We start from the raw sequence: 20,265 nt of genomic DNA on the forward strand, positions 1-20,265 counted from the left end.
GATTTGGTTCCACCCACTCAGCAGGATTGTCCTTCACCGGGAGTTCTGTTCTGTGTACATGGAAATGGCAACAATTGAAGCATAAATGACGCCTTTCCAGTCTAGTGTGAATCGAAGAGTCTCACCATCTTTTGCAGGTGAGAAATGGCTGTTACGTGCTGTTTGTTCTGGAATTTTACAGAATATCTGTTGTGCTTTCTATAGCTCCAGTGACAAGAATGACCCTGTTCAGCGTGTCAATAGCTTGGCTGCTGGCTGTAACAGCCGGAATTCGGGAATATGCTGAATCAGATCCATTCTCTGAGGCTGCTGGGTTAAAAAGTGCGCTGCAGCAGCTTGGAAAATGGAAAAAATTCTCCAATGAAACCATGTAAGCTGTGAAGGCCAACACCAGTGTGTATATAACAGAAAGATAACACACTGATCCCATCTGAATGTGTGGAGGCCTTTGCTGGCACAGAGGCCCAATCTATACCATTAGCTCAGTTAACTCCACGTCCCTTCATCTGTTTTGTGGACATAGAGTAACAGATACAAGCTTTCTTAACCTACTTCAGGCAGATAGAAATAAAAAATGGAATTAAAACTGAAGTATATACAACCAAGAAACTGGAAAGGTGCCCTCAATCTTCCTTAGGTTTAAGAAGTACTTGATGGCAGAGGAATCGCTTCTCTACAGAAGAAAAAAAAACCCTTGCAAACTTGCAAGATCTACAGAAAATTACATTAATTACTTTGATATTGAGGAAGCACAATGAAATAACTAACTTTTTAGGAGATCTTCCCTGTCTCTGATACCACAAAATGTATTAGGTGTTATTCCATGACTGAGAACTCATATATTCAAATCTCGTAGCCCAACCACAACTGAGTATTAATACTTTAATATTGGATCAAAGTATGTATTTTGAATTTCTAATTGAGATTTCTTATGCTTAACAGTTATCAAAGTGACTGTTGGTTTCTTTAAAGCACCATACATCCTTTGTGCTTTGTACAAATGACAGGGAGAACTTTTGTGGTTATTCAGTGTTACTGATCAGCAAGTAAGTGAATGACTCAATCAAGACTTAGGTCCACACGGACACGTACACCACTACGGAGCTACTTTTATTTCCTTCAGCACCGTAAGAGCACAAGATTCAGCTGCATTTTTTTCACTCACATGATCTGGCTCTAAAGATTCATTTGCCAAAAGCAGTTTCTGTGTAACTGTTCCGTTCTTCATAATATATTAGTACTGACTGGGATTTTAGGGATAATGATGTTATTATATGATAAAATCACTAACTGTCCAGTTAATTTGGCACACTGATTGGCAGACCAGCCGGGGGTAAATGAAATATTCTCGATAAATAGAGATACCTCCAAATTAAAAAAAAAAATATTTATTGCATTGAAATTCAATTATTTATTGAAGTGACAGTATGAGTAACTTAGTACCTTATTATGATGCTTCCTTAAAAACAGCCAGGTGGCTTCAAATTATTGGAAATCTGTTCAAGAAGTGCCAGTGAAGGAGGCCAGAGTTGCACGATTGTGTGTGAGATTCGTTTTCACAGAAGGAGCTATGGATACAAGCAGGTGGACAAAGCTGGAGTGTAGTCTTTGTTTTCCCTGGAGGGAAAGTGGGCTTTGTTCATCTGACTACCATGCTGGTCTGAAATCCTAATGGAGAGAAGGAATAACAGATTTTTACTGAAAGCCTAAAACTGCTTCTGACTATTGGTGTCTTTGCTTGTTTACTTTGCTGCAAAATAGCAGTTTTGTTCCCATTAGGATTTTACAGCAGGATACTTAGCATGCGAAAGATACTTCATTTTACTACGGAAACTTTTTGGGAAGGAAGACAAGCCTAAAATAGGAAGTTGCACTGATGCTGTTAAAACTCGATCAGAGCCTGTAAAAATATAGTTGTAGCTGCTAAAAAGTAAACGTCCGTTTCTTGACTTAGATGAAGGCTTCGTGCTACTCTTCTTTCAATATACAACAGTTTTAAAGCAGTCTGAAATGAACATCTGAAGATCTCATTGGCATGAGGGAATTCTCAGCTAGAAAAAAAACGGTTCATGGAGAACATAACTTGGGAACAACTGATGCTGCTGGAGGTCTGTGATCCTTGGCAATCCCACTTTGGCTTCTGATGACCCTCCAGATGTTAACAGACATTAATAGACATGTGAGGCTCCTTGAAACTCTTGTAAAGTTTTGCAGCCACTAAGGTTCCAAGAAGATCAGAGGACAGCAGCAATTCAAAGGATTTTTTTGGTCCTAAGTCACTTTTTTTTTCCCCATGTGTGCTAAGAGGAGTCTCATTCATCTGGGATTGCACTCAAAAACATTACATGTGCTTTTGAGGAACTAGTCACATGTGTGATCTTGAAAGTTATTCAGCTGTCCAGATCAGGGAGACCTGCTGGAGTACACTGCAATTGCTCTGATGGCATGCCTCTGTTTCCTTCTATGGTGAGGGAAATTGCAGGGATGAATGGTGCCCATCCAGCTCTGGTCTTGGCATTCGGTCAGAAAGAGACCACCAGAGTACGTATTGGGATGGACAAATTGGCTGTTTTCCAGGCCTCGAGTTTGCATGTAACCATGGTACACCGTGCTGTGGTAGTTGCTAGTGGCTGTGTTCAACAGTGTTCAGCATGGCTCAATTTACCAGAGTCCAAACAACACCTTTGTCCTGTTTCTGAAACGATGGAATACCCAACCTGCAAGGACAACTTATTTGCAGAGGATTGTCTACTGGGTTTGGTTGGAGGATTGGAGAGCGGTGCTCAGCTCTCTGTTTGACTGATGCAGTTAGAAGTGCAAACTCTGAATTTTCCTGAAGTCTGACAGCCATCTACCGTGGAGTGCCCCCTAAGATGTTAGACAGCCATCTACCGTGGAGTGCCCCCTAAGATGTTAGACGACAAAAGAGCTTTTATCCTACAGATACTGATTTCTTCAAGATACTGTAGTTGATTTGACTTCTCGGGATGGAATTCTATCCCCGCATTTACAGTAGGGGATATTTGAGTATCCACAGGCTTCCAGTCATGAAGGAATAGGGAGATTTGTCATTAGTTCATAAACAGGAATAGCAGAGGCACTGGCATGACTACTCAAAAGTACTAGAGCTCACGCTTCCAAGGAGCGTATTCACAGACACTGTAAAACACACTGCCTACAGTGTTACAAAGAATTATAGTTACTGTATTAAATCATCATTGTTTCCCCAACATTCATATGATTTTTTAACTTTCCTCCCATTTTGCCCTGTTTTCCACTTTGAGAGAAGAGACAACAATTATACAGTACAGTCAGCAGGTCAGGCAATGTTGGAGGTAGGCAGACTCAAGCTGATACGTCCTCTTGGACACCTACAGTGTTACTAGGTGTTTTTTACAGTACAAAACAACCCCTGCTTATTATGTCTAAAATTCAGTTGTTTACCTGTCATGAGATCGGTTTGTGTGGCCTAATACATTAATTATAGTTACATAAGCTCAAAAAAACCCATGTTATTTTGCTTGTACAATTCCATTTCCAAGGGAAATAACATAGTTTATCATTTTGACCGTACTTAAGTAGCTATTGTTATATTCATATTTTCATTCCAGTAATTTAGAGGTGATAAATGTATGAGAAATAAATACCTCTGTTCCCAGATTTGTTGCCTACATCTCTCGATTTGCATTAGTCTGTGTCATCCTAGTGACAGTAATTACAACCCTAGGGAGTTTCATGATAAAATGGGTTCATTCGAGAACAAAAAGCTGTGTAAGTGGGATTGGATATAAATATTCACTGTTTACAGGGAAAACTGAGACTATTCCTGTTCAATGAAAAATGGAAAAATCGTGATTTTTTTGTTTTTATTTTCTTGTATAGTGCATTTTGTCTGAAGAAAGGGAGACGTACAGTATTAGGTACAGTGGCTTTAAAGCCATATTCTGTCATCAATTTTTCTTTGTTTGATGAAGTCTGGTTGCATTAGGAGTGTAGGAAGGACTAAAAGGTAGGTAGGAGTAAAAGGACTTCCCAGGCTGAGCCCCCTGACATCAAGAGAAACCGTATCATTCAGTCCTTTTGAAGGTTTATCCATCTCCAGCATAAAATGCGTTATGCTGGTCTTCTATGGGAATGTTGGTTTAGAATTGGACTCGCTTCATGGTTGGAAACCTTCTTTTAATTTGAAGCATAATATATTCTTTGTTAATTTACACGTGTTTATTCTTGGGCCAAAGTTATCCTTTACCATAAATAGCTCTTTCCTTACCCTGATGCTTTTTGATCCTCCTGCCCGACCTACTGGCAATATGTACACTAATAAAACAGAGACGAAGCACGGGCTCAAGTGCTGGCATGCGATGGTCTCTGGAGTTTAATTTTTAGCACTCGGTTTGGCACAGTTTTCGTCCAGCCAGCTTGTGTTCGCCAGATCTGAGCTCAACCAGAGGAAGAGTACAAGCCAGGATCCGTTTCCAGTAGGCAGTTCTCCTCTGTTCTGGGCAGGAAGAGAGCTGAGCTGTGTGGATGCAAGCCATCCTCTGCCACTTACCCTGGGGCCAGAGAATGGGTCCAGGCCTAAGGCTGTGGTTTGGGTTGCCTGTTTTAATGCACACACTAAAAATATTATTTGCAAGTTATATTGGAAAAAAAAAAGTTTGGTAAAACAGGTGTTCAGGAAATCCCCAACCGCAGCACCTGTGCAGTAAAAGTCAACTTTAATTCTGGAATTTCCTCCCTTTTGAGGTTTGGAAATGCAATCAAAGCATTTTATTAACATGAAAAAAAGTGAGAATGCAGAAATGGCCTCATGCTAAAGTATTCTCTCCTGGACTAGAAGGTCCTCTGCTGTTGGAGCTCACCGAGGGAGTGATATCTCACTGTGCCAACAAGAGGTTATGGTGCACTGAGAAACTGTCGACTCTTGTTATCCCTATGTATTGCTGCAAGGAAACACTCAGATAAAGCTTTTAAACTGCTGAAGACGGGAGGATGGGGAGACCAGGCAGTGAGTCCAGACCTTTTGCAGAAGACCTGGATTTGTTTTAGATATCCCTTTAAGGATAAAGATAGAGGAAAGGTAGGAAGTTAATGATTTTTCCCCATTTGAAAGGACTCAGTGTGACTAGGTTGTTTTCGGTACAGTGTAGAGGCAGGCCCTGTTCAGAACCGGAGTCCCAGTTAGAATGCTGAGAAATGTTTGAAATTAGTTTTGTGCCATAGTTTAGATCCCCCCAGCTGACTGTTCGGTTTACTTTACTACGTGTTTACTTGCATAAGAAAATATAGAATTAAACTATTTTGCTTTGATTTTCAGTTTTGTTAAGACGGCAGTACTAATCCACGCACAAGCCCTGAGCTCTGACAGGGTAGATAATCAAGAAACTTGAAGATGAGATTTCCCCCCCACCTCCCAGCTTTGGAAATAATCCAAAATGGAGAGTGGTGACACAAACATAAGCCTGAGTCATTCCTCAGACTGGTCTCACGTGGGATTAAGCACTACATTGCACTTCTACTGGACGCGAAAAAAGTGCCACCTGTATGGTGAAAGAATGATGTATTTTCCTGTTCTTTTTACTGAAGATTTTGTAAACAGTAGCAATTTTCATTTAATATATGCAATCTATTAAGTCATTCACTAACGTTAAAGAGTAGTTATAAAATGGAAATGTAGTTCAGTCTGCTTTCATTTATGAAGTAATATGAATTCAAAGTATTGTTTTTTGAAGGGCAGATTCATGTGACAGCTCTTTCCCCTGAGTTTCCAGCTCTGGAGGACTGTGCTTAATGCCTTTCATTTTCTTTCTGTTTCTCTGCATCATGCAATATTGTCTAACAGTCATCATCCTCAGCTGTTTCAGAAGGATGATTTGCCGTATTTTCTCCCTTAGTCCTAGATTTATCGAATAGTTATTTCAGAAAGCATTAGGAAAGTGAGTGAGAAAGAGAGATAAAATGTAATGCAGATATTTTTGTTATCCATTTAATTTTAGTCTTATTTAAATTTTCTGAAGTTATTCGTCAATTATTGTATTGCTATCAATGTCACAAGCTAACTATGCATCTTGTAAAATATAAATACTTTTTTATTTTAAACAAACTGCCTTTCAATATCATTTAGTTACCTTGTGTTCTTTAATTATTGTAGAATTTACAAAAGAGCGCTTAGTATATCTTGGGTCCTTCATTATTTGTTACATATCTAACACGTATCTGCTTATCTTTTATCTAGACTAACAACTTAACCTTTTTAGTGCCTTTTTATAGGAAAATCGTACCATGACTTAGATAAATTCCATTATCTGTCTTTTGCCATAGCTTACCCTGTTAAAAAGAGGCTGAAAAAAGGCGCGTTTGTTCTGATGGACGGGAGCCGAGCTTACGTAGTGATGCAGACAGCACACTTCAGGCCAGCACTGGAAATGACGTGGTTAAATCTGACAGGAGCCAGCTGCTAAAAATTGCCATCAAACAATTCTGCTGCCCCTAATGGCAGCCTTTCCCCAGGAGCTTTGGCTCTCCGTGCTCGAGTGGCCCTTCCTCCTCCTCTCTTAGACTGGGTCCTTGCCGTCCCCCCTTCCCTGCACGTCCGTTTGTCTGTGTAGGAGGAGGAGGAGTGTATCCTTGCCAACTTCTTGCCTCCTGGCCCTGGCCCTGAAATTGGTTGCTGTTCCCTTGGCAGCGCGTGATCCTGGAGCTCTACAGCTGTACGCTGCAGCTAGTGACAAATAGACAGCTTCGAGCTGCCTGCTTCATCTTCTCTCACACATTTACTTTCTCAACACATTTATTTTCTTTGTAAAACGAAATATTAAATCCAATTGTAAAAAGCAGAAATCACAAATGTGGAAGAGAGCGGTTTTCTTTAGTGCTTGAAATAACACTTTTTCAGTGAAAAGACACTTTGTAAAGGAAATAAAGCAATATCAGCTGGGCTTTTTAATCCTTCAGAGACACTTGTAGCTGTGGAAAAGGTAGATATGGTAGTCGGTCCACCATATACCCTGCAGCGATAGAGAAGTGTTGAGGCACAAGGCCCTCCTAAGTTCTCACCTTTAATAATGGATGAAGAGTTCTGTTAACCCTGGCTTAAGAAACGGTTATTCATTTTGAACACCGGTAAAGAAGGCTTATTTTGGAGAATGGAGAGTCTGCTTTGTGGAAAAGGATAAAAATACCTTGGTTTATTTGGTCTGGTAGGCCAAAGGCTAAGACGTACTTTTCTGTGGAGGTCAAGGAATTAAAGAGGTAAAGCAGGAGCAATAAAGCAGTAATAGTCACACAAGGATGTGTAGATATAAACTGGCCAATAGCTAGCTTAACCTGGAAACAAGCAAACCATACAGGACTGATATTCCGGGTGGACTTTCCCAAAGGAGCAGGGGGAAGAAATCATACCTACATGGAGTTTAGTCAGTGTGTGAAGGGGATGACACGCTGTGCTTGTAGGAGAGAATAGCAAGTGACAAGAACTGGAGACTAAGGCCATCTCTTGCTGGCCTGTCAGAAGAGGGATAGTAATCCTAAGTGTCTGGTCAATGTTAGCGCATGAAATTCTTTAATCTCTGGTTTTCTCAACAAATGAATATCCAAGTATGCCAGGTGTGTGATGCCTCTCTGAAGCGATGAGAAACGTTACCCTCTCAAGCGTTGCCACCAATGTCCTTTATAATGTCCTGTTTGTTCTTTCAGCAATAGAACTGCCTTTACATGATTTTTATGTGGGATGTAGTGGGTGATACAAAGGAGATAAGGACAAAGGGAGTTTTCCCTACCCTGCACAAGGTAGTTGCACATCTCTTCATTACTGTAAGGATCAGTAAGTGTTGTAAGTTCTTCATAAGTCATACGTTACTATGCTGTGAATCAGGAAAAAGATTTCATTACATAGTAAAGGTAAGATACAAATGGAATATCTTATGTTGGAAGGCATTGGGCATATCTGAAACTTGTCATTTTAGAAGACAATAATGCCGACAAGAAGCGATCTTTCAAAACGTGTATGAATGTGTCCATACGTTTATAATAAGAGAGACTGATCCTTTGCTGGTGCTGTGACATAAGCTAGATCCTCAACAGTCTAAAACCCTTCTCTTTCTCCTTTCGTTTTGTCTAGGGGAGATATAACGTGTGTCAGGCTTTGGATGTTTCAGACGTGTTCAAGTATCTTCAGGCAGGACTGCCTACTTCAATGCCCTGAGAGGGTGGAAGGGTACTAGAAGGAAAAAGAACTAAGAATGGTCTTGGAAACTGATCCTATCTGTGACCCAGGGTGGGGAAATTATGGGACAGATTTAGTAATGGGTCTCACCTCTGTTCATTTTACAAAACCTGCACTAACTGTTGGCCAAAGCATGGGATTAAAAAGGACTGCAGTCAGTTTTAAGAAATTTGTTTGCACGATTGCCAGTTTTCCTGGGGTAAGTGGAGTAGTGTAAAAAGGCTGCAAAACTAAATGGATTAAAGCAAAATATATTTATCCTATTGAAAAATTCCTTTAGCCAACTGAAGCTCTTCTTTCAAGCAGTTTTGGCTCCGTATAGGATTTTCTTGTATGGTAAACTAATGGAAAATCCCTTTGCATTTTTCATCTTTTCCCATTTGCTTTTTAAGAGAAATCTAAATGTACAGATACCTGATATTATATATTCTATTCACTGTATGTGGCTCCATGTATTTATTTCTAATTGCTATTTCTGTGGGTGCCACAATAATAAATTAGGTCTTTGGCCAGCTATTCCAGCAATTTCATTTTACTCGGTGGAAATATTCTTGATTTATATACATAGTCACATGATAAGAATTTGACCTTCTGTTTAGTTTTTTGTTATGCTGTATGTACAATAACAATATAATGAACTTGTGCCATTTCAATGGCTGCGCTGACATTAACAAATGGTCCTGGAACATAGCAAAGATTCCTCAGCAAGATAAGATACTATAAATTTAGCTACTGGAGCACTGCAAGTGACGATGCCGAGGTTTGATTTTTAAACAGAATAGCTGCGTTAATCCAATCTCCATTGAATGCACAAAGGAAGAAATCATGGTAATTAGGAAGAGACAAATGGCAGCATTCACTTCTGGAATTCTGGGCCCACATAAGCGTCCAGTAACCACTTTAGGTCTTTAGGTTTCTCTCTTGTCAGAATTATATACAAGGGGAACTTGCATACTGGAAGAAGGCTCCGCTCTGTCTCCAGACATACAGAACATCTACAGGATGAGTGGAAACAGGTTTATAATAATTATACAGGGAGCTGGAGACAGCCTGGTTGCCTAATGCGTTCCATTTTCCTTTTACATTTTTCTTGTATCTGTGTTAAACGTTCTAATACCTCCTCTAAGGCTGCTACAAATCAACAATTTAGCCTAGAAAAATGTGTTTTCCTTTGTCTTACAAAACTCTCTTTGAGTTTGTCTAAATTAGAAACGGCAAAAAATCCATTTTCTTTTCTGGGACTTGTATTCCCAGGAAAACTTTAGCAATCTGCTAAAATACTAACTGAACACGAACAACCTGAGAGTGAATCTGTTCTGCTCTGTAAGAGGTACACGCAGAACTGCAAATGCCCTAAAGCTTTCGGAGCCACGACAGTGGAAGTGGAAGGTGGAAGATGGGTATATTGTCTCTGCTTTCCAGACTCAGCAAAGCACAAGCTTCTCATGGTGGGAAAGAAAAGGAAACAGGATGGACTTGGCTTTCTGGAATGGTGGTGGTGGTGGTGGCTTATTTTCTGCTGTGGAATAGAAGCTGGCCTTAGCTGCTAGCTATTCAAATGAGACCGGCAGCTCAAGCTCAGGTCTGCTTGTATGCTGAAGAACTGAGTTTAGGGGTTTTCCCTGGACATGTCACTTAACTTACAAATCAGAAAATTCTCCACCCACCCCTTCTATCTTTTTTTAAAAAGGATAGGAAGTTCTCTACAGGAAGTGTGACCATTAGACTGTATTGTATGAATGTTCCAGAATTTAATAAATGGTACATATTCTGTGTCTGTTGAAACCACACTTACGTGTCTTTTATTAATTCATTGCACTGAATGTCTAATTATATGTCCATCTACCGTTTCTCCTTTCATTTAGTATGTGGAACAGATGCATAAAGAGATAAAATGTCTGACTAACCAATGCACAACTAAACATTAATTTGGCATTTTCTCAGATTCTTAGTCCTTGCTTTTGCATGCTAAAAATATTTATTAAAAGCAGAACAGCATTGGTTTTAGTATTTCATAGGCTGGAAAATGCATGCCAGAACAGCTGTAATCTCTGCATATGTTTTAAAAAGATAACTCAAGCTTTGTAACTCTGGAGGTTCCTTATATAGTGACACTTTATATTAGAGTTTCTTGAGGGAGCAGAGATAATAAAGATGCTTAGCCTAGAACATAGTTTCCCTGCCTGTGTGTGTATTTATAATATTTAATCCCGTCTCTAAGTATGTATCACTCACTACAAACAAAAAAGTTAAAGTGTGTTAATTATCACACAGATTTATTAGTGTTTTTGAGCTGAGTAAAAACAGAGGAGAAGAGGAAAATAATCACCTTAGAATAGGAATCCCCAGGAAGCTAAGTTAAACCCTGTCATTTTACAAATTTTGGAACAAGCAGCTTTTTTACCACAGTGAGTGTCAAAGAGCAGAATATGATAACATAAAAACACCAAAAGGAATTAATTGCCTTGTATGTTAAATGCAGTTTGAAATGCCTCCCAAGCACAGAAAGGGTGCTCTTTGCAAAAGATCATTCGACCAATGCGTTTTAAGTCTGGCTTGTATGTTGATATTTGTGTCGTTGTTTTTGAATCCTATATTTTGATCCTGGTGTAGAAATTACTTGATTTTTTTAAAAATGCAAAACAATAAAACTCAACATTTTAAAGAATTCTATTGACGGCTTATATTCAGGTGGCCTGAATTCCAGTCCCCAGCCTCATGCTTATCTCAGTTTGTTTATCTGCTAGGAAAGACTCTTTATGTGTGGGGTATAGACCAGCTTAATGTTTGGCCCTGCTTGCTGCTAAATTTGGAATTAGAAACCTCTCAGACAGACAGGAATGGAGTATGGGTATTTGTCCCTATACTTTTCAACTTTTATTCATTGGGAATAAACCCTATGTAACTATTATTTTATTATTCGGCTTCTATTAAGAGTAATAACGTAAACGGGTTTTTTTGTGTTAGATCCTTGAGTTGTGATTAGAAGCCAGTTCTGGTGTAGAAGTAAGTTAAAAACTTACTGTAACTTAGTTATTACTTACGTGCACTGAAATGGGAAAGAAAAGGTGAAAGAAAACACATTTCTTTTGACTTATGTCTATAACACCACTATAATCACCCGAACATACCAGTTGTCCGTATTTAGAAAATAAAGTGTTCTCACATGAATATGCTCTTTAAACTCGGCAGTGATTACAGCACGGGAGCAGAGAAGAAAAGTGAGATTCAGAAACCCTTCTTCTAGATCTGCAAATGTCTTCTTGGGAAGCATTGGGAAAATGATTAAAAGCCTGATTTTAATAGCAAAATTTTATAATAAGGAGCTGCTCATTTTGTTCATACTGTTTTTCAAGATGCTTTATTCATGAGGAATTTTAAATTAAATGGTACCTGCTGAAATTACTTTAAAAGATACTCAGTTAAGGATTAAAAAGAAGCCTAAGTACTTGATGCTGTTCCTGTTGAAAATTTACTTCCTTGACTTTCATGGAAGCAGGATTAGGCTGATAATATTGATTTTGTTTGCTCTAGTGATCAGGTATATCCTTGATTTGATTGACCTTTGGATCAGGTCTTAAGCAGCTTTCAGATCTGCACTAGCTGCAGATCTGGAAAGAGAGCTCTGGAATACCACTCTGCTCTTTTTCATCATCATGGCAAGAGTCAGCAAAACAACACCCCAGAGGTGAATTGTAACTTTTTTAGAAACGGACAAACCTCTTCCCTGAAGTCCCAGAAGAAGCACTTTGTACACGTTAGAATGAAAACAGGGTAATTGGTATCATATTATAAAGTCAGCTTTAGGAAACTCCTGATGTAGTTCTTAGGAACTCCACGCTGCTGAGTCGCTGCTTCTGTCCAAGGGACACCACAGGGCTTCTGAAATCTTTTGAGAACTACTGTGTCAGAGGCATGTGTGATTCCTCTCAAATGACTGTCAAGTCAGGACGCTTACTGGAATTAATGGAATGTCATCCTCAAGCTATGGTGCTCTTTGTGCCTCAGTAGGGAGCTCCTGCATGCACAGCCTGGCTCCCTGTTGCAAACCTCAAGAAACAGTATACCTGTCGTCACAAGAACTGGACTTTAACTGCTTTTTTTCATTGTCTTGATTTATGGTACTTATGAGTTCATTCCCTCTGGCAGAGAATCAAGCAGGGAAATCTGCATCTCCTCTTTCAGGATATATTTCTTTAAAAACACTGTAATCTTTTTCTCCTGGAATTTTACAAAACAGCAGCCAGAACCTCAGCCAGTGTAAATTGGCCTCCTGTACTGACTATGATAGAGCTCTGCTCATTTAAATTCACTGATTATCTGGCCCATGGTTTTTTTTTTAACTTTCAAAAATGCAGAGGGCTTTTTCAGGGACCAAAAAAGCTGTGCTTGACCTTTAAAATTACTTACATACAAGGGAGACATGAAATGCCTGTGTTTGCTCTTAATCCCTTACTGCTTTAAAATTTAAACAAGTGCTTTAAAAATAGGTTAGGCCAACGTTAAGCACTTTGATGGGACTAACAACATTCTCAGGTTTTTTTTCGTTTTTTTTCTGAGACCTTCTCCAATATCATTTTGCCAAGGTTAGAGCTGTAAGTGCTAATCTAACTTTGCTCTGGGGAATAGAGGAAGTCATATACCGAGAATGACATTTTGGTGTTTGTCTTATTACTGTCTAAACGAGGCTGTGAATGAAAAAAATATTAGGGCTCTTGACCTGGAAAAAGATTCACAGATAAATTGCAAGTTTATCTAAACATTCTACTCAACCTGAGAAACAAAACTGCTCTACAACCACGCTGTCTTTCCCTCCCCCAGCTTGCATTCCATCAAGTCTTCCAGTTACAGTCATTTTATCGCACAGATGGCCTTTAGCACCCACCTGTCTTCCTTGACAGCGGCAGTGATAAGCGTCCGAAAATTTTTATTGCCCATTAACACAAATTGAGTTGCCAGACTTGGACATTTGGGGCTTTCCCTTCATTACCTTGTACAGCATTTGAATTGTCTTCCTGGTTTCTAAGTCAACCCTGCTTGGCTAGGATCGGTTGTACCCCAGATTAATTCTGCCTGTGCCTTGTTTCCACAGCACAGGTGGCTCTGCAGCATGATTTCTGCAGTCCAAGAAGCACAGAATCTTATCACACAGTAAGCTAAAGAGAACAGGCAACAAACACCCTTCCAGTTGTTTCAGGAGTAGGTGCCTGGAGCTAGCAGGAGCAAAGGTATCATGGCTTGCTACAGTGGAGTGATTCTCCAGACATTCTCCTCCTTAGACAAGCCCCAAGTGACTTTCCTTGTTCCAGTAACAGGCAGCCATAGCCCTGCTGCTTGCAGGGATGGTCCTGCACTTGTCTGATCACTCACTTCTACCCTTTTCCCTCTGTGCTGGAGGGGGGCCATGCAAATCGTAGGGAGCTCCAGCAGTGGGAGGAGGAACATGAGGCATGGAAGGCCAGGTGATTCCTGGCTATAAGGCCTCCCCCCTTCTTCTCCCCTGCAGATGACCGCATTGCAGCCACACCGGCCCTTTCAGCAGGGTTTGGCCTCCACCCTCCAGAAGGGCAGTGTCAATGGAATATGTCCATTTCCCGTATGAGGTAAATTTTCCTGTTCTGAAGATGAAGGTAGAATTTGGTTTTGCCCATACAGATGAAGTTTCGATCTAGTTTTTTTTACCAACAGAAATTTTACTTTATGTACAGCCAGATGAAAAGACCGTTGACACTCCTGTATTGGATGTAGGTTTCATGTGCCTGAATGCGTTGATTTAGTGCAGTAGTGCGGTTTTGAAACTAAACATCCCCACTTAATGCATGTTGACTTGGCTTTTGGAGATGCTTTTGTGCCTGGTTACTCATTTCCATCTGTGTGAAATTAAACCAGAAGCTTTTCTCCAGGAACTTGCTGATATATTCTAACCCCTAATGGGAGTCCAAAACACTGACCAGTCCTGGAGCAGCTATCAATCACGTGTACGGTGGAGATGTTCAGTTCAAAGCATCAGACCAGACCTAGTCTGAAGGACAAGCCCTGAAATGTACGTAACATGGATGTAGGGGCACCAACAGCTTCAGTGTTCCAGTCTGCTTTTGTTTGCTGTATTATGTGTTAATATAGATGTAGCCTTAGCTGCCTGAAGAAAGATTTATGAGCTTGTAAGACTTTCCATGGAACTAGCTCAGAGCTAGAAGGAGGAAAGGCTAAATAGTCTGTGGTAGATGATGTCTATGGGAACACCTAAAGGCTTATATTTTATAGAGTTTTTTGGTGGGAATGCATGTTTCATGCCATCATTTCCTGGGAAGCAAAAAGCACTCCACTAAACAGATGCATTTTTAGACACTCTTCCTTCACTTCACAATTGGAGCTCTAACTTGGATCAGTTCTTGAACTTGCCAGTGGGCATAAAATGCTCAGAGGCATAGACTTTATGTAACTTTTGAATCTTTTTTACTTGTTCAGCTCAAAGTGATGAAAGTGAAGAAATCCACGCCACAGAATATAAAAGACAATAAGTTTTAAGACAATAATTTTATTGACTGGATAATTAAGGTCTGCTGCTTAGCTCTTGAATAGCTCTCGTGCTTCGCTCCTGAATAGTTATATGAATACTGCCATTTTTCTATCCGTATCTAGAACATAATTTACGTAATATTACACAAACATATTACAAATGTATTAAACATATACAGAACCAACAAATAGAATTTTTCACTTACATTATTTCTCTTATAATATAATTATTTTATAAAATTCTGATTGCATAGCCCATGTAAGATATAATACAAGACCAAAAAAAAAGAAACCCAGATGGGGAAAGAATAGACCTACTTTTAACTTTTTAACTTTTTTTTTCTTGTTTGTTTTGATGTTCTGTTTTGCCCAGTGAATGTATTCCAGATGTTTTCACAGTCTTCACACTTATTTCTCATAGTATGCTATGTATTTAATCAGGCAACATTTGCTGTGTTTGAAAGTTTTTTCTCATTTTGGGTCTGTTTTAAATAATTCACACGAATATATAAACACATATCATATTACATATTGAATAATACATATTATATTATTACATATTATTACATATTATGTATTATATTTATAGGTTGTATATGCTATACATTATACATTATATATTTAATATGTATTTAATATATTTTTAATATAATTTTCATAATTACAGTCTGACATACTGTAATGTCATGTGTCACATATGGCATAAAATGTCAACCAATGACATGACTATAGCCCAGCAAATTGTGTTTCCTCTAAATGGATCTTTTCCATAACAACTACATAGTCATTTCAAAATCACAAGAGAATCACAAGCCTTTTGTAATCTATTTCAATGAAGAAAAATCACACTGTGTCCCTAGAACAGTCAGTCATTTGGGGAAAAGAGATACTTCTCTTGCATGTTCTTCACAGTGTTTGACTTAGCAGCCTGCATTTTTTGTAAAAAGAACAAAAGAACATGAATGCTACCTGTGAATACCTAACTCCCTGGAAGCGAGAGAGATGTATTCCAATGCGTTATTGCTTTCTCTATTTAAACCTTAACTGTGCAGATTTATCCAAAGTAATGTAATATTTGAGTTTATGAAGAAGCTGATGAATTTACTAGTAACACTCTCCATCGCTTGACCGCTCAGTGAAAGCATGAACCTTCATATAAACTCCTTACGGATAAGGCTTTGGTTTTAGGTCATGGTGAATATTTTCCCTTCATTTTGAAGAGAAGCGCTCTTTGATGTTGGTGACACACTTTAGTAAATGTGGTACCAGTATCTGCCAGAACTGGATACGCAGTCTTGAGGGCCACGTGAAGAAGGCGAGTGAAACTGCTGTAGTCCTACTTGTTGCTCATTTTCATTCTCAATAGAGTTCTATCTGAGAGCTAAGACAACTCTTTAATTTTTTAAATTATCGCTACACTAATAGAAGGACTGCAGAGAAATTATGTTATAAGAAAAAGAACTATGTAGCTTTACTTCTAAATTCTAAGTAGAATAGCTTAATGCTTTAATGTTCTTTTATATAGAATTGGTTTTCACATGAACTCATATTTGATAGATTTTGTAAGGCTTTGCGCTTCTAGAAAAGCATTTAGGCAAGGTAATTACTCATAATTAGCATAGAGAAAAAGGAGAAATAGTTACAATCTTGGGACAGAAATGCTGACCTAAGTTTTTGACAAGGCACTGATTCCTGCATTTTTAAATGTCATTAAAGAGCTTAGAAAGGGCAAGGAGTAAGAGTGCTGTGTTTGCCTGTTGCTGACAAGATCAGAAGCCTTCCTTTTCCTAAACAAGCGTTTACAGTACTGCTGTTTACAGTACTGCATATTTTATATTTAAGTGAGATCTGTTAGGCAGAGCAATGACTTTACAGAATATGTTAAGATTTTGCACTTTGAAACATTTTAATTGCTAGACTCATGTACAAAGGAGGTATTAAAAATTTCAGAAAATATTCAACTCCCATAAAATAAATGTGAATGAAAGACTTGTACGTGCCTGTGAAGTAGGCCACATATGACTGAATGATAGTCATGATATACACAAAAAAGTCCCATAATTAACAGTACTGCAGGTACAAACAAAATATAGACTGTTGGATTTTGATGGAGTCAGTGCAATAATTTCGGTGCCAAACATATCCTTCTAGGCCCTCACCCGCCCAGGCTACTCTGAGCAGAAAACTATTCAAGAGAACCCAAGCCACATTATTTAATTTACTGTGCCAGACATTGATTCTGACTGGATCATCTTTCTGCACAAAATGGCAGAAATCCTGAAATGGCAGAAAAACGGCATATCCTTAACATGGCCCAGGTTTGCAGCCTCTACGCAACTCCTGAGTATTTGCCCATCCAAGTTCTTATTCTGCACAGCCAATTTTCTGTAGGATTGGGAGTTACAGGATTCAAACTCGGGCGGTCCTCTGTTGGCCTTCCTTTAACGCCACGCTGCTTCGTCTTTTAGCACTGCTGCTAACTTCTTTCTATTCTCATCCAGCTCTCTTCACCTGCTACTTCTCAATGTCTTAACAATAGCATTTGATTTACCCCATGCGCTTCTGCGGTTCCTTTATACCGATTCTTTCTGATGTGCCTTTTGTCATGTTCCACCTCTTGAATGATTAGTTTCTGCTTCAGTTGTGCCTAATGAAGCAAAAGCCATTCCTCCTCTCTTCTTTGTGTCTCAGACTAATTGTGTGTTTGATAAGGTTTCTTTCAGTAAGTACTTGCTTTCCTTCTTTACTTTCCCCTTCCTGTACCTTCCCAGGAGATCAAAACCACACATTCCTGAGTTAGATTTTATAACATCTGTTTTATTGTTGTTATTTTGTTGCTTTCACTCCTTCCCTTCCTTGCTCTTTTTAGAGTGGTGCTGCAGTATTTTCTGATCAGTCGCATACAAAAGATGGTCCGTTTTCATATTCTCAACAGCTTCCTCTATCTGTTAGTCTCCTCCAAAGCAGTGGCTCCCTAATAATTCCCTCTACCTCCAAGATAAAAAAGTGAGCCTGAGTGTATTGCAATATCCTACTGGAGAGTCTGGGGAAAAAAAGATTCTTCCAAATGAAAGTAGCTATAGTAGTCTCATATCTTGAAAACATACACACTCTTTTTTCTCTTTTATTGTCATTTGTGGACATTCTCCCATTCAGCTTCTCAGCTCTCCCTGTATATCAGATAACATATTTGATACATCTGATATTTTGTACATCTATACAACATATAGCAGTCTAAATTTACAGGAGAGTGCCCTCTCCCATTTGTCCTTGCTTATTCTTCCTGAACATGTCACATTTTTGGCAGCAATATGTCAGTCCTGTAACTGGCTTTTAAATTGCCATTTACACTACTGTCTTCATTATTTATTAAAAACTGATAAACCTTCAATTTATGAATGAGTTTCTCGCTGATACTGATTTTCTCTTAAAGATCTCAAATATGATATTTGAATCTAGGTTATTTGACTCCAAAATTTCTTTCTTTTTGAAAGCATGAAGGTAAAACTCTGAATGCCAGTTTTATTTCTGGAAGCTGCAAATATGAGTGACACTTGGCGTCATTCAGCTTGCAGAGATGGTGAGTTGCTACTCAGCTTGAGTTTGACCTCGAGTTTTTAACAGTGTGTTGTAATGCATACATGTGTATGATGAGAATTGATATACTGGATTGAACCGAAGCCCAGCCAGCCTAGTAGCCTATCTCCAGCGGAAACCACAGAATTACAAAATCATTCAAGTTGGAGGGGACATCATCTCAGTAGCCTCTTCTTAGGTATTGGAAGACCTCTATTAGGTCCATCAGAAGTCTTTTCCAGGACAACAAATACAGAAGTAGAGAGAGCCTACAGTATTACTTGCCTAGAATACTGTCCTGACTTCCAAGAATTTGTGTCTCAGTGCCTAAATTTCTGTGTTGGGGATGATAATTTTTTAATGGCCCTTGATCATTTTGTCTTTCATTAACTGTTTGAAAATTGTGGCAAAAAGTTTCATAGCTGGGCTATGTTACCTTGTTTGTTTTGACCCCAGACAATCACTAGTTTTATTTGATGACTCCTACTTCTGTTGGAAGAAAGAGGGTTCAGTCTATTCAGTGGCCTAATGATGCTCTCTGTTTTCTTCTTAATACTTTTAATCATTGTTTATTTTTCTGACAGTTACTCAGTACTGAGCATAGAAACATCTCCTGTAATCCTTGAACTCATCGCTGTGGGGTCCATGCTGCTCCAGTAGCATTTTTGTTTTCTCTTGTGCAGCACTTCACCTTTATCGTCACAGAATCTTATCTATCATTTTAAAGTCCAGTCACTATGTCTCATGCTTTCCTTCTACACCTCATAGCTGATGCTATCTTTACTATCCTTGAATAATGTAATAGTAGTGGGAAACACTGTCATCTTGCTATTTTCTAAAATTTTAAGCAGCACAGTCTCAGCATGCAGACGTGTAGACCTTCCAGAGATCAAATTAATCCTACCCAATGTTTTCTATCTTTATCCTGTCTTTAATTCATGAGTAAATGTTCTCTTATTCTAAGTCCCCACAAGAGCTTTTGATGAAGCACCTTGTTGGATGCTTTTGGGAAATCCAGGTAGACTGCAGCAGCTTATGTCCCCTATGAACAAGTTTGTTGCCTCCTTCAAAGAATGCCAGGAGGCTTGTAAGGCAAAGCCTCCCTTCCCAATAATGCCTTGAGCTCTTCTGCAGTATATTGTATTTGTTCATATGTCCACTGATTCTGTTCTTTGCTGGAACTACTATCAATTTGTCCAGTGCAGACAATAAGCTTACTAGTCGCTAGCTCATTGGGTCTGTCCTGGAATCCGTTTTAAAAACTAGCATCACATCTGCCACCTTCCAGTCCACAGGCACTCAGTCACTTCTAATTCAAAAGTCGCACATCACACTTACTAGCTGAGCTATTTTATCCTTGAGTTTCTTGGGGAATGACATCAGATCCTGGCTGTTATTATTCATTTTATGTGTTTCCTCCATAGCCCCTTCTACCAACACTTAAGTTTGAGTCAGCTCTTGTAATGAGTTCCCAGTAAAAGAAGGTTTCTGGGCTGAGAGCCTTTTCATGTTCATCCACAGTGAACACAAAAATAGAGGATTGATTTTGTTTCTTTTTTATGGCTCTGTCTTCCCTGGGTGCTCCTTTTAACTTCTGAATATCTGCTAGCTCTTTGGACTCCCTGACAGACTTCCTGTGCCTGACGTTTGAAAAAATATTTATTGTTGTTTTTCACAAACTTTTTTCAAGTGGTCTTCTGGTTTGCCTTACTGTATTTTTATATTTAACCTGCCAAAGTTTCATCTTCTCTAGTTTCCATATTTGGGCACCACTTCAACGTTTTCAGACTTGCCTTCTTGCATTTAGTAATCTTTCTTGCACTGTTGTTTAGCCGTGCTGGCTTCCTTTTGCTTTTCTCAAGTCTTTCATGACAGGAAGTATGCATATCCTTTTTACCTTCAGTATAGTCTCTAAATTGTGCTCATGCTGCTGGCATTTAACTATT

The sequence above is a fragment of the Larus michahellis genome, chromosome 1 (assembly GCF_964199755.1).
Source record: "Larus michahellis chromosome 1, bLarMic1.1, whole genome shotgun sequence".
Classification (NCBI taxonomy): domain Eukaryota; kingdom Metazoa; phylum Chordata; class Aves; order Charadriiformes; family Laridae; genus Larus; species Larus michahellis.